The sequence below is a fragment of the Dermacentor albipictus genome, chromosome 1 (assembly GCF_038994185.2).
Source record: "Dermacentor albipictus isolate Rhodes 1998 colony chromosome 1, USDA_Dalb.pri_finalv2, whole genome shotgun sequence".
NCBI lineage: Eukaryota > Metazoa > Arthropoda > Arachnida > Ixodida > Ixodidae > Dermacentor > Dermacentor albipictus.
Genome location: NC_091821.1, coordinates 455,270,352 through 455,284,123, shown reverse-complemented (window position 1 = coordinate 455,284,123; position 13,772 = coordinate 455,270,352). Strand labels below are relative to the sequence as shown.

At 43.0% G+C, this 13,772-nt stretch overlaps 1 long non-coding RNA gene across 1 annotated transcript; it reads left to right on the top strand.

Moving 5' to 3' along the window:
• The first annotated feature begins 230 nt into the window (after nucleotides 1-230).
• Nucleotides 231-8,240, top strand: LOC139054781 (uncharacterized). Its single transcript, XR_011511508.1, has 3 exons — nucleotides 231-332; nucleotides 5,061-5,123; nucleotides 8,064-8,240. It is a non-coding gene; the product is annotated as an uncharacterized lncRNA (long non-coding RNA).
• Nucleotides 8,241-13,772: the final 5,532 nt, after the last annotated feature.

Here is a 13,772-nt window from a genome sequence, read left to right as displayed (position 1 = left end):
AATGCGCTGCGGGTATATTGAAATATAAGTAAAGTTAATCACGTGAGGTTTCTGTTGTTGTTCCTGTCATATTTTTTCTTCCATTTTATTATGGTCACATACATCCAGCTAATAAGTATTTTCGCATTCACTTGGAGCAATTAGACAATGCCGACATCAAAGCAATTTTCATTATGCTTCACTAATAATTTTTTCTGCTAATCCCTGCTTTATTACAGCCCTCGCTCAGGGATGTGCTCCGTCGTTCTATAAAAGCCCGCGTGAAACAGGTACTTTCAAACTGTAACCGTCATTCCCAATTGCTGTTGGCCTAGTCCCACATTCTTCGAACGGTAAGTAAACTTGAGCGAGCGATGGAATCCGCAGCCTCCAAATACGCTAGACATATGTTCTTTAAACTTATTCCCTTAGATTCGCAATGCTGCAAAAAAAAGAAATCTGCATGAGATATGAGTTTTCGATAGAGCGAAACAAGTTAACAAATCCCGCATTATCCTTTCCCGGTGAGCCAGTAACGCTATTCGCACAATGCGCGACGGCTTTCTATGTTGTATGTTCGATACTTAGCTTTTGTTTTCAACAGAAAGCTTTGCGGGCTGACATTTGTCATATCGAGCATGATTATCTAAGGCCAAGCATTGATAATAGATTACGTTTCGCAATAACCATCTCACGGGAAACATCTGTCGCATTGTTTTTATGCTTATAAAATCAATCTGATAAGCCAAGATACACAATCACAAATACGAAACTCTTTTTCCTTGTTCTTCCACCATATGAGAAACATCTCATAAGAAAGGTATCAGAAACAGTATCCCCTAAACATTGTAAATTTTTCAAAATCATATACTCATCTTCTCTCGCAAAGCTCTGGACAATTTTTCCAGCAAATATTCTTCTTCTGTGCAAATCTATTATTGATCGAAATCCCGTAGAGTTTGAAGACGCGTGACAGTGATGTCACCAAGCATCTTGGAGTCAGTGTAATCTTTGACCTGAGCTGGGAACCTTAGTAATAAGATTTAAAAAGTAATTTAGAACAGTCCTCAAAATGTGCCTTCTTTGAATGCCGCGCTCCACTTTTCAGTAGTTGCTGTAATTTTCGGCCGTACGGACGAGCATACTAATCCGCCAACTCGAGCGTCGGAACATCAGTGATATCATGTTCGCCAAAGCGTCCGATGCATTTTTCAGGAGTAGCCCTTGTGAATGTATGCACCTTTACGACGAAACACATAGGAAGGATATCAGCAGCCGCGGCTTTGAGGTGGTGAGTTTGGTTTGAGCGTTGACGCGGAGTGTTCGCACGCTTTACTTCCGTAAGAGCTCAGAGTGGAGTAGCGAGGCACACTACGGTGCGGTTGCGTGAACCCCGAAAGCTGTGCAATTGGCTAACATGCGTCTGCACTCCCCGCTCAAAGGTACCACGCATCCATTCATTTAAAAAAATTGTCAAGTTGATTTCCGGTGACAAGACATATTTTATATTGCCAGATCGCATCTTAAATTGTAATATGATAAGTTGCATTATAAGCAATTACCGTAGCGAAGCAAATTCTTCCGCCTATGACATTTCTATTTGTCGGCAAATAAATGGGGTGGTGCAATATACTAGCAGTACGGCTCTTAGTCAACGTCGAAGTGAAGTGAACACCGTCTTACTTGTTTTTATTTTTGTTACACCATCAACTCGTTCCAGCGATACGTTTAATGTAGGGCTTGTTTCACTGAGATGACCCAATTGCTCTCCGAGCAATGCTCTGCGTAGTACGGTGTCATTTCAAATTTTTAGGTCATTCAAGTTCTCACAAAGAAACAATGTAGCTAATCGAAAATCTCATCTTTGTAGTTTACTTTGCCTACATTTTTGGAGCCCGAAGCTACATAATCATAGCGGAATAGCCTGATTTACACCTCGTCAATATTTCGCGCAGTATTATCACACTAGGACATCTTTACTTGATTTAAAATTGTTTCTAATGGGTGTGGGATCATTCAGTCGTACATAAATGCCGCATATACTCGTGTAACTGGAGCATCCGGGCAGATGCCGCACCCATACCTTGGCAGTCAACTATACGGAGGAAACACAAATTCTTTTTGAGAAGCTATCACGTTCGTTGGCCCGATGGCGCGCTCGCGCATCAGTGAACTTTCACACGCTGCGTATCCCTGTGTGACGCTATTAGATGGCTATAGTCGTCTAGTAGTGGCATCTAATATCGGAAGCCCTCTGGCTGCGGCCCTTACACGGGACCGAACCAAAACGTTCTGACTCATGTAAGTGCCGCACCTTGTCAAAATTGTGGATAAAGTGTGGCTCATACAAGAGTCCGTCAGGTAACCAGCAAGTCTTCTTGAGATTTATAACGAAGACTTTTGTGATCTCCTATATAGCCGTTTAAAATGAAGTTATGGCCTAACGTGAGACGATATTACATTTTAGTGAGTGCGACGACATCATAATGAAACAAACCACACTATTTTCGTTTTTGCATGCTGACCATATAATAATTCTCTGACGCTTTCCGTATGTCTGGTGCTTTCCCACTAAAGTTAATTGTTAGAGACTGCTGATGTTATACGTAGGGCGGAAAATCAAACAACAATCGAGAATATGAGACAAGAAAGGGGTGCATATTGCGCAAATTTTAACAAGACCAGTTGCAAGGAGATATAAAAGTACGGAAACATCACTATCAGCCTCTGAAATTAAATATATAGCTAGAACACCATCTTGAATTGCATCTCAGCAATGTTGTAAAGATTCCAGCTTGATCTATGGCGCACCTTTCTTAAACGGCATGGCTCAACTGGCAGGCACAAGATTTTGGGCCAGCATTGATTTACCCGTTAGATTAATTTCATTACACTTCACGTTTATTTAGAGTTCATTTACTCTATATTGCCTATAATGTGAGGCATTGAGTCCATTCAGTACCAGAGGAAGGTTTTTATGCAGAAGGATATTTTTTTCGCTGGGTACAAGCAAGACGAGCAACACTTTCGAGCTCGATTGGCGTCCTGGTAGATCACAGCTTCTTACGCAATTAAGGAAAGAGTAACATCATAAATACGAATGCTGTTTTTAATAAAACCTCTAAATCAATTTTACAACTCAGGCAGTAAGAATAAGAATAATATGAATCGCAAAGATATTCGAAATGTCCACTACAGGTTCTGCAGTTCTTTATTCTTGCATTTTTTGCTCCAGATTAATTATTATTTGCTTTATTTTCGAATATGCAAAAGGAGAACACGCTTTGGAGTCGCAAAAATTTCTAAATAATTTAAAACATTGTGCGCTATTGCAATATTGCGCTTGCCTCCTACATTCAACAGAGCACTCCATGTGTGTCTGATGACGTGCTGCTCGCCAGTTTCGTCCCGTTCGATATACCCGTGCCCGAGGCAACTAGATGATTCTACCTTTCAAGCTCCTGATTTGACCGCATGTCCTGGTGCAAATTACGCGCATTAACCTATTTCGTAATTACGCCTCCTTTCAGCAAGACACCGATGGACATCAATTAGACAATTTTTGAAGAGTACTTTCCTTTACAGGAACGAGATGGCGCTTTGGGCGGTGCACTGCGCGTTTCTTAGATCGGAAGCATAGGCATTTAAACTATTACCACTTCTGTCCTGCTCTTGAGGGACTGGCTGTTCAAAATGCAGCTGGGTGATCGCTAATCAACTCCATGCTGCAAAAGGTGGAACAGTAGAAGGAAAGAACTGTCCAGTAGTTCGCTGCAAGTAGAGTAACTTGTATATTGAGGAAGGGAAATAATCGGTGTGACAAAACTCTAGGACTGCTGCTACACAACGACTAACTTTTTTGGCGGTCCTTCGCGATACGAGACATCCCTTGAGGTAAAAAAACATTCACTCAGACGCCCGGGTTGCATTGCTAACCTCGAAAGAGAAGACTTCAACCACGGAACGCCGGCAAGAACACCACTCCTTGGACAATGAAAGGGAGATTAGCACCGTTCCCCCGCACAGTATGCTTTTCAGACTAGATATAAAGACATCCATTACGACTCACATTGTAACTCTCACTCGAACAACTGCACCCGACTCACATTCAACGCCCACTTGACGCAATAATCACGAATAAGTGTATGGGTAAATTTATGAACAAATACGCGGGACAATTGCTGACGTAATACACCAATAGAACACGAATGCTCAAAACTGAACTTTGCATGATAGTGCATAAGAGTAAGCGGGTAACTCGCAATAATACGTCTTTGCTACAAGCGTTTATAAAGTACATAACGACAGTGCTCCGCCCCATGTGCGCAATGTTAAGAAATCTGCCGCAAGTAGACAAATCCGCCAGCGATTACGTGAAAAATCGACAATGAGACAGTGACTGCCCACGATGATGCTACTGGGAAAGAAATATCCAAAGCCGCTCTTTGCAAGATATTGACAATCAATGGTACAAGAGCAAAAGCCACTAATACTTATTTATTTAGAACAGGAATGTCTGGACAGCCTCGAATGTCTTTCCATTGCCGCTTGTCGTGAAAACACCATATCGGCTGCTCGCACCATTTGGACAAGACGTAATGAACTATGGAAGCGCTTATAATGTTCTGGCAAAGCTTCGCGTCTTTTACCGATCTAAGGTCTGCAATCTCTCCCTAACCAGAACTCAACTGGACCACACCGGCGTCATAGATATTCTTTGTAACCACGGAGACAACAGAGGCAGCTGAAGCGATTGTTGGGGGGGTCGCCACCCTGGGTATTAACTCAATGTTTTTATTACACTGGAACCGAAATTCCGTTTGGATGTACAGGAATATCAACAGCATGAAAAAGGTGTGGTTTTTCAAGTGAAACACTGTTATTGATGTGAATACTTTCGTTATGCGCATGAACGTCGGACCGCAATGACACACGAGTTTCGCACAGCATACTTCGTAGGTGCTTGGAGCAGCAGGAACACGAAGATGTCAGTTGCGATAACCACAAGTTATTCCGCGAAGTATTCAAGCTATCTTTACTTCACGCGGCAGTAATCAGAGCATAAAATGCATATTTTGCAGGTGAATACACAATGAACGGGCTACTGGGAAGAAACATCGCTGTGGTGGCAGCCACCCTAATAGGTAAGCTTACGTTGCAACTTCTGCAACTGCATTCTTCTACCAAACTGATCAATCGCAGAATTTTCACGATGTTACAGTATATTGCTAACGTGTGCGAGAGTACGGGGTCTACGCCTGCGTATGTTCACAAAACAATTTTTCACTCACCGCTGCATTTTTCTTCCTCAAATTTTGAAGAACGATCGCATTTTTTTGTCGATTTCGTTTAGTCATAAACACTTCGCATGCTTAGTCCCCGGTTTATTAGGAAACAAATCGGAAACTGTTCTCACCTATGGGTAAAACTGCCAGCCCTTGCACAGATTTGTGTCGCCGCCTGCCAACAGCAGCAAGAAGGAGCTGCTGCCGCGGAACCGGAGGATTTGAAGATGCCGTTTCGTTTGCGAAGCAGCTTCTTCCCGCTGCTTCCGGCAAGCTTCGACACAAATCTGTGCGAGCGCCGTCTTTTATGACCCTATTCTTTCCATTTTTTAATTTTACTTTAAAAACAGGTGACCAATCATGCCAAGTATTATTCTAAACGAAGTCGACAACTAAATGCGATCGTTCTGCAATATTTGAGCAAGAAAGTGCAGCGGTGAGTGCAAAACCTTTTTTTGAGCACGAGCAGCCAAATATTCAGGACCCTGTATTAGCACTTGCGTATGATGCCACAACGCTTACCAATCGCTGTGCTTGCCTTAGGTGCGCATTTGAGATTCTGGTAAAATAATGAAATTTTAAACGAAGATCAAAACATCCTCCTATTTTAATGCAGCCCAGAACCGCATGGTGTAGGCGTCGTTGGACGTGCGCACTTCTCCCTGATCCGCAACAGCTGTCCTGAAATTTTTGTTCTGCATGCATATTTCGCAGCACTTATTTGTGAGACCCACTTTATTTACGACAATATTACAGATTTGCGACTAAATACTATGAAAAGTGCTTCGTTCATTACAAAAGTTCATTACATTACATTATAACATTTATTTTATACAGTATTTCTTCAGTTGCGCTTTCAAAACTCAGCTTCTGTAGTGGTAGCTCGTGCCCAATGTTCTATGATGGGCTTATCAGGTGGTTATATAAATTGTTAGGACCAGTGACCGGCGGGAAGTGAACACATCCGCGAGGCAACAAAAAATATTGGCAAGCCCATTTATAGAGAACTGTCTACGCTAATGCGTTTAACATTGAATGCATATAGCAACGCAAGACGTGTTGACCATCCAAGCAAGCCACGTTTTGCGCGCTTCCGCCAGAACACTTGGAACGATCTAGCGGAGCAGCCGCGTATTCTGTGCGGGGTTCGAGAATGCATATCTCTTGCATGCGTGTGAACGTCGAGAAGCGCGTAATCTTAAAACCAAATTCGGCTTACTGGGCCTGTTGCGCAGTCTGGTATCGCTACCCAGAGGTCCGCACATGGCCTTTGAGACAACCAACGTGACGCGCAGTTGCCTGCCAACGCTGAGAATCGTTTTCTCGCTTTCCGCGCCCCCAATGTCACACCCTCAGGAATTCAAGTCGGCGAGATGTTTATTGAAAGGCGGCACGGAAACCGTGCAGTTATGGCGCAGCCTGCTCAAAGCGCTGAGTTTCTCCGGTTGAGGAACCTTTGTGACGTGGGGGCGGTACCACCTACCATCTGAAGAACTTAAGCGTTCTTTTTTTGTCACTCTAGTGTGGTCCATTCCTGGCGGTGCAAAACCTTGTTGCCATGATGGCGTTAACGACATACTTCGGAGAGCGGAATGCACCACTGACCCAAGTAGACATCAAAGAAGTTTGCGGTAACCGAGGAGGGCGCAGCTGAGCGCAAGAATAATAAGACGAGCGTAGCAGGCTCCTACAAATCGAGAAGTCTCCGAGGTAATCGGCTGCAGAATAAAAATGGCTTCGACCTGGCATACCAAACCTGCTGGCTTTGCGCCAGCACATCGCCAGATGGTGAAGCACAACTGCGACATTCGGTGGGCGCGAACTAGCGTCAAGCGAAAAGTTTCCTGAGGCCGCTATAAGTTGCTGAGGTCGCTCCGCTCTTATCCCGGAGTCATAGTTGTGGGGAGCTGAGGACGCGCAGGGGATCACCAGAACAAGAGGACCGGTAGCATGCTTCAGAACAGAACTGCTCGGACTATGCTTGTGCACCGAGCACGCGCAGCCCAGCTTTATTTCGCCCCTGTTTCTCCGCCGGCGACGACGCACCCGCTGAGAATGCCGACCTTGGTGTCCCCGCGTTGCGGCGTCGTATGGCGCTGCAACTTCATTGAAGGCCGTCAAAGATCGACTTACACTTATCTAGTGATCCAAGTAGTCGTCGGAGTCTTTGGACACGTCTGCGTACCTACCCAGTCTACAATGCATATACGGGGCATAAAAAGTGACCTGTATTGGCGCGAAAGAGGTTCGTTGAACAGCGACACGTATTTACACATTACCCGACACTTAGTTACCCAAGTTGGTCCAACGGTTGGTTTCAAAGCCTGTTTTCTCAGCACAGCCGCCAATGAAGGTGGGATTCCTGATCTGTTTATCTGCTAATCGCACTGTGCATCACGGCCGCTAGCGTGTGTTTTTGACTGTTTACTAACTCGTGGTGGTGGCACTTCCCTTTGCCTTTGATTCTCGGCTCGGTTAGATTGTTTCTTCTTCCTTTTTTTTATACATATAAATTTTGATATTGTTCTGTCTGCTATATGAAAAGGGATGTACTCCACAATTACAGGGTTACTACGTCTCGCTGTTTTGTTTTCATTTCAATACAAAATGGGAGGTGCAAAAAACGTTCGACACAAACTACCATAGAAAACACCCTGAAAGTTCATGAAGTACGCGGAGAATGCTAGCACAATAAAAATATGGAGGCCCTTTATATTAATTTAAAACGTTCTGAAGCATTTTGGTATCAGCACCATTCACATTTAACATCCTACTCGTCATTGTCGCTTTTCATTGCAGTGGCACTGATCCTTTCCATGGCCGGAGTTGGCATGGCCGCATGGCCGGAGTTGGTAGGACGAATGGATGATGAGGCTGAGCGATATCAGCCAGAACAATTGCAACCAACTGAGTGAGCTGCACTGACTGCAGGAACAAACTCAGCTTCGTATTTCATCTCGATGCTGTGTCCCCCACCTGAAAGCAGCTATGTCCTATGAACAACTCTATTATGATGAGAAAATTCAAGTAAATTCGATCAATAAACTTAACCACTTCTGAAGCATTCATTCTGGCCTCTTTTTTTATGCCCTACCCATTTTGCTTCCCTAATCTTTTGATACTTGCTGCCCTTACTGATATCTGCTTCCAGAGTTGTTAGCAGGACTGTCTATTAGAATGTGTTGCAGTATGATTTTTTGAAGTAATATTGCTCTATAACGTTTACACCTTTCCTCTTTGTCCAACATAGTGGACTGCATAAGGCTTGCTTGTTTATTGAGCTTTGTTGAACCAGTGACCAGAAACACGAAATCAGTTAAGAGTGACAAAGTATTCATTGCAAACAATGTTTTAGTTCATTTTTCGGTTCCACGCTACAAGGCAAATGCACGCCAGGTTTACCGTTTACAATTTCATTCTCAACGCCTCAGAAGATTTACCATTAATCAGACTATGACCTCTTCAAAACCGCTGTACATAAATTAACAATTTTCTACTTCGTGTAATGTAATAGATAGCTTTATTTTTATGTGTTGGTCCGTATTCTGTTTTCCAAGTTTGTATCTGTAGTGCAGTATTTTTATTATATTCTTGCTAAATATTTTATTGGTGAAGTTGCATTTATTAATTTGCCCTTAACTGTGTGGTATTACTTCACAGCATATATATATATATATATATATATATATATATATATATATATATATATATATATATATATATATATATATATATATATATATATATATATATATATATATATATATATATTTATATATATATATATATATTTATATATATATATATATATATATATATATTTATATATATATCTATATATATATATATATATCTATATATATCTATATATATATATAGCGATTGAAGCGGGAGCTAAAGCACCAAAGCAATCAAGAGGCAAGCTCTCTCGAGTAACAAAGGACCTAATAAAGAAACGAAACAGAATGAAAATGTCTAACTCAAGAAATAAGATAGAATTCGCGGAACTGTCAAAACTGATCAACAAGGCGAAAATAAGTGATATTCGAAACTATAAAGTCAGAAAAACTGAAGAAGCCGTAAAAATGGGCGCAGTCTAATATCAGTCAGAAAGAAACATGGCATACGACAAACCAAGATATATGTACAGAAATATAATCAAGGTAATATCATCAGCCATCACAGAGGTATAGTAAAAGAAACGAAGAATTACATACTGATCTATAAGCACCCAGAGGAGCCATGGTGCCTCCATTCGAAGCAGTAATGAATAGATTGCAGAGATTCCTTTTATATCTAGTGAAGACGATAGAAGTTCCTTGCAAAACATGAAATGGGGAGAAGCGACAGGAGAAGACTGAATAACTGTCGATTCTTCGACTTAGTGCCAAGGAACCTCGACGAGCCGTTGGATCCTTGCATTAATACTTTGTTTAGCGCAAAACAACAGACACAAAAAGACGACAGGACAAGGCGCCTTGTCTTGTCGTCTTTCTTGTGTCTGTTGTTTTGCGCTAAACAAAATATTCATGGATTCGCACCAACTAGCCCGCCAACGCATTGTGTTGGATCCTTAAGTGTCGAGAGCGAACAGAGAGCGTGATGGTCCGTGGCAGCAGCGAAATGTCGAGCGTATAAGTTCGGCGGGGTTTCGCTCACATCCCGTACGAGTGTGAGGCACTCGCGCTCTGTAATGGAGTAATTTCTTTCAGCAGGCGACTTACATACGCAATACCTTTGTCACGCCCCGTTGACGCTGAGCTAAAACAGCTCCAATTCCGTAGCCACAAGCATCTGTGCGGGCCTCTGTTGGGGCAGATGGATCGAAGTGAACAAGAATTGGTGGAGAAGTGAGCAGGATGATAATGCGTATGAAGGAAGCAGCTTGGCAGCTTGGTCTTTCTTCAGAAGTTCAATCAGAGGCCGATCAATGGACGCAAAATTTCTGACAATTCGACGGAAATAAGTTTACAACAAAGGTGCGGGCTTCTTTGGCACAGGTCGGCACAGGAAAATCGTGAACAGCACGAGCTTTTGTGGGAAGGGGGAGGACGCCAGAGGAGCCAACGGTGCAAATGCTTGACGCAGTGCCCACAAACGCCTGGTATGCTACGCCTGCACCCCGACACATGCAGCGCCTTTTTTTTGCCAGCACATCGGGACCTTCAAGTGCTTCCGACCATTTCGATATTCCGTAACAGTCGCCACTGGAAGCCTACGCTGCTGATGATGACATACCAGCTATGTAGCTTTTGATACAGGTCTTCCTCCTCACAGAGCTGTATACTTGTCTCTCTTTCATTCGAATTGCTTGTCAACGTGAAGAACTTGTTTGCAGCCACTTCCAACTTCAGTCCTCACCCGCATAAACGTTTGGTTTCGTGATTCACCGTGGTCCTGCAAAGTACTGATTTCTAAACAAAATTCGTGCATTTTGCCTTTGCTCTGTGGCAAAACCTGGCTACTGCTCACGTAACAGCACCTCCGGCCCCTGTGTCATCTGACCAGATATACCCGCATGTATTTGTCGCTCTATTGCCGATCAACCCGACCCGGAACAATTTTAGCGGGCTGTTTACCCTTTCGCATGATTTTCACACCTATTCTGACTTGAATAAAGTGTCATTAGGCTGCACAAGTACCATTTCTCACCACATTGATACGGCACATCAGGCGACATTACGCCAACGTGTCTACCGTGCGTCATGTGTCGAGCGGCGTGTCATCACCGGGGAAGCGATGACACGACGCAAAATCTGCTAAGTCGTAAAATATGCTACGCGAATAACTGCTGCCACCTGGGCAGTGCCATATATTTGTTATAGAAATGGTGTTGAAGGCAATATAGCTTCAGGGGGGGGGGGGGGAGGCGTGCTATCTATCGATTTTAGGCACCATTTGCCTGTCTTTTGTAACAAATCTTAGCAAAACCAGTAAGGAAGAAAAATGGATAAATGCCATAAATTTAAGAAATAGGTGATTCTAAAATTGATGTGTTCAGCAGACCATGCTTGATGCACACTGGTCCGAAGTCCTGAACGAAGACCGCTCCTCGGTCTGTTCTTCCAAGATTTTACGAAAAGATACAGGACTTATACCACCAGGCTTTCCCTGTAGTTATATCGGAAAAAAAAGAAAAGATTAGGAAACCATGGATGACACCTTAAATCTTTAAACAAATACAAGACAGGAACAAGCTGTTTCAAGAGTTCTTGAGACTGAAAGGTAGCGATAAATTGAATGAATATAAAAGTATCGCAATAAACTAAACAAGGAAATCAGAAAGGCAATAGACAACTTTTGCGGTAATAACTTTGATGGCGTTGATGATTGCAGTAAACTATGGAATATTTATAATGTTCTTGTATCCGCAGGCTTTGTATCCGTTCTTGTATCCGCAGGCTTCTATCGTCGTCTTCGACTCCCCGTGACCAACGTACCGCTATCTGCTTCCACGTGTGTCCACCCGGCCTACAGCAGCTGCGCCATTCAAGAATCTCCGGTGCTATCGGAACCAGCGTTGCGCTTGCGCCACCAGCCCACCGTGAGAAAAGGATATAAGGAGGCGCAGCGCTACCGGCACCTTATTCTGGCAGCGGTTGTGGCAACAGGAACACAGACTGACCAGCGTTCTTTGTATCCGCAGGTTAGTCATATGCGTATGTATCGTTGTCATTTGTGATTCCAATATTGCTGCAGCCGCTGCCAAACATTGCTGCTGAACTTGTGTTAACTTGTACTGCCAAGCTTGCGTCGTCTCGTGCGGCCTTCCGGGTGTGGTCGGTGAACAATGCCTACAAATGCGGAGCTTGCCAAAAGAATTGATGACATTGAATCTAAGCTTGGAAACGTAAGCGAAAAACTTCTTGATGACATTTTTGGGAAATTTCTGCTGAGGGCGAGCAATTCGGGCATAGACGTCGTAGAACTTAAGCAAAGAACTGACAGTTTAGAAACTAGCGTTGAATATCTAAGCAAACTCGTCGAAAAGCTGAGCGCCGAAAACAAAGAGCTGAAATCCGAAAACAAAGCTTTACAAGCAAACAACAACACTCTCACAAAGAAGGTTGGCGAACTGGAGCAATATTCTCGAATAAACAACGTCGAGATTAAGGGCATCCCTTGCACGCAAGGAGAGGACTGTGTGACAGTCATACAAACTATTGGCAACAAAATTGGCTGCCCAGTTACCGCCAGTGACCTCGACGTTGTTCATCGTGTTCCTACTAAAACAGAACATAAGAACATCATCGCTCGCTTCTGCTCGAGAACGAAGAAAGCCGAGTTCGTCGCGAAAGCACGAAAAGCTAGACTCTGCCTGAGTGATATTGGCCTCGCAACAGCAAAAGAGAACCCTGTCTTCGTTAATGAACATTTAACACTTGAAAACAAAGCTCTCTTTTCCAAAGCCTTGGGTCTGAAAAAAACGAAGAACTGGAGATTTCTGTGGACAGAAAACTGTCAAATCAAGGCCCGGAAAACAACTGAAAGCCGCGTCTTTCGCATCGCAACCGAATCCGACCTTTCAGTAATAACCTAACTCTAATCCACCTTTGAGCCACGCCTGTCCCGTAGGCAAATCTCACAATTTCGACCTATCTCACAGTTAACCAGTTAAACAATCTTCTTTCAAATCATCAGCGATCTGTCTTGCACTTGAATGCGCGCAGTCTGCGCAAGCACTTCGATGAATTCTCCGAACTCGTTTCTTCATTCACCTTCCCATTTTCAATCATCGGAGTATCTGAAACTTGGTTGAGCGACCATGATAAACACCTTTTCTGTTTTTCTAGTTTTGTTCCTGAATACTCCAATCGTCCGTTCAGCAACCATGGCGGCGCAGCGCTGTACATCTATTCAGATATTACTTACAACTGAAGAAACGATCTTAAACTTAATGTAACTAATTGCGAAGACGTTTGGATTGAACTTAAAAGTGACTTCCTCAACATAGACAACAAAGACCTAATAATTGGTTGCATATATCGTTCACCCTCGTCATCAGCAATAGACTTCTGTACTGCTCTCCATAAAGTCATGGGAATACTAGCAGATGAAAACAAAAATGTAATAATTATAGGTGACATCAACATTAACCTCGCTGATAGTACGTCTACTAATGCTTTACATTATTCTGATTGTTTTAACAGCTTTGGTTATGAATGTTTAATTAAGATACCGACACGATGTGCTAACCACCCCATAGGTACATTAATTGACCATGCATTATCAAATTTAGCATATCCACCAGACGCAGGTGTTATGATGACCGACATAACTGATCACTATCCTATATTTCTAAATTTTCACTACACTCATGGCTCCGAAAAAATCACGTACACGAAGTTTATATTAGACAAACAATCATTCCTTGACGCCGTGTCAAACCTTGACTGGTCCCCCATCTTTTCTACAAATGATCCACAAAAAGCATTTGCACTGTTTATCTCTATGCTTAAGTCATGTGTTGATCGTCATTCCGTTCAAGTTAAATGCAAGAAGAAGTAC